The 2,132-nt window shown below is 43.0% G+C and overlaps 1 long non-coding RNA gene across 5 annotated transcripts in view; it reads left to right on the forward strand.

Moving 5' to 3' along the window:
• LOC112551103 overlaps positions 1–2,132 on the forward strand; it is a 148,053-nt gene that overhangs the window by 27,815 nt on the left and 118,106 nt on the right. For all 5 annotated transcript variants that reach the window (XR_003095265.1, XR_003095263.1, XR_003095264.1 and 2 more), the window contains one exon: positions 35–146. This is a non-coding gene — a long non-coding RNA (uncharacterized LOC112551103). The remainder of the gene's footprint in view (positions 1–34; positions 147–2,132) is intronic.

Genomic DNA, 2,132 nt, shown 5'->3' on the forward strand with positions numbered 1-2,132 from the left:
CAAGTAACCTAATCTTTTGTGTGCGCACTTACAGGTCTCGCTGTCCTTTCTAGCCATGGGGCAGAATAAAAATCCTACACATTTCCTCATTCTGAGGACCTTCAAACACCTGGCAACCATAGGAGATGCTCAGCCTCTAATTTGGGGTAAGTAAATGTTACAGTCTCAAACAACAATATTAGTCTTTTGTTTTCTATAGCTTCTAACTGGGATTTTCGAAGCAGACACCCACATTCTAGAATCTCCTTTGAAAATCCCCACCCCTATTCATGACTAAAAAGTAAAGCCTCATCACTACTGAAATAAGTTGATTTTGGGGATATTTAGAGATGGTTGAGGTACTTCTCAATTAAATGTGGAGGTTGTTTTTTCTCTCTGGAAAATACCATGTTATCGAACTTGAAATGTTATATGGAAATACTCATTTTGAAGACAAAGTCTGTTGGGAAGGCTCTTCTGGTCTAGGGGGGAATTTTGCAAGGGAGGAAGAGGGAGAGAGAGATTTAAAAAAACCGATAGCTTGATGGCCAGGGGAGGCACTGCCCCGGAATGTAGAAGACTAAGGTCCAAGGCTTTGCTGTGCCCAATTCACAGCAGGGTGCTTGAGCCTATGTCTTCTGTGTCCTAGATAAGGGCCCTGCAGCAGTCAGTGATGCATGTGGTTACTTGGGACTAGGAGGCAAGCTCCAAATCCAGAAGCCTGTTGGGGCTGTCTCTGGAGTGTTTGAGAGCTGCTGGTGGAGCTAGCTCAGAGCAGCCTTGCAGGCATACATCAGGGTTTAGAACATGCTTCTGACAGATGTACGTATGGGGCAGGAGAGCATGTGTGCATATGTGTGTGTGCACACATGTTTGGGCATGTCCTGGCCAACACACACGGTTGTCACAGTGGAGAGAAAGCTTCAGAAGCCCTTCTGCTGTAATTAAGCTGCATTGTGATCAGAGGAGCCAAGTACGTGGGGGCCCGAAGACCCTGCTCCCTCCCTTGGGAAGAGGGCTGACACCTGAAAGGTGTAAAACTTTCCACATGTCCATCATCTTAGGCGCTCCCCCCCCCAGCAAAAATAAGTCGGCGCCTATGACTGACTCTCTCTGGTTCACACATCTGCAATAGTGCAGTTGGTTTAGTTGATGGTGGCTGGAATCACATTTGTATGTCATTTTGGCTTCGCTAGTGATATTTTTGGTAACTGTTCCTGCAGCCAGATGTTCCAGGAGAAAATAAACCCTGCCTTGCCATGATTCCATAATTGTACAAACATGATTGTGTTTTCTTCTTTGGGATCCTACCGGATGATTTTCTTATGGCCTGAAATTTATGGATTTCTCACATTTGGAATATTATCCTTCCTGACACAACCGCAGATGTTACTCTTTATGAAAATGTTGTCTGTGTGTATGAAGCAGTTGCTTCTGTTTTTGAGTCCATTCAATTTTTGGGTGCCCAACAGGGAAGAAGTGCTTGAGTACCTTTTGATTTAAACAGAGCACTCTTAAAGATGTTTCATCAAGCACCCAAAACCATCCTGCATAAATACATCTTGGCCATACGCCCTGTGTATGGATTGAAAGATGCAAACGAAATGGCATCTAAATGGAATAATGATATCAACAACACCCTGAAGCTTGACGTTCCCCATGTTCCCCACACTAGTTATACAGAGTAATTAGTATCATAATCTATTTAATGTTCCTGACATCTTATCTTGGCAAGGTGCTCACCTAACCTTGTGTTACCAGAAAGGGCACAAGAGATTAAATTATGGCTAGAACCTCACATTATGCTTTCATTATCCTGCTTTCTTTCTGTGCTTTTAAGTTCTTTTTTGAATACCCAGTGGTGGAGCTATGGTGACAGATGTTGTACTTTATTGTAGAATGTGTCCTTTTTATGACTTTTTTTTTTTTTCAAACTACAGAGGAGGTGTCGTGGAAACACACACAGCATACTTTTGGGTCAGGTCAGCAGAAGTTTTTATTTAAATGAAACTACAGCTGTAGGGGGGACTCCAAAGTGACATGGATTTTCTAAGCACTTGGAAGGGGTTCCCCCCCAAGAGCAAAATCAGGAGGCTTATATACTTTTTAACAGTCGCTTACAACTCAAATGACTTACAGAGCTGCAATTTAGA

Source organism: Alligator sinensis, unplaced genomic scaffold (genome assembly GCF_000455745.1).
Source record: "Alligator sinensis unplaced genomic scaffold, ASM45574v1 scaffold685_1, whole genome shotgun sequence".
Taxonomy (NCBI): Eukaryota; Metazoa; Chordata; order Crocodylia; family Alligatoridae; genus Alligator; species Alligator sinensis.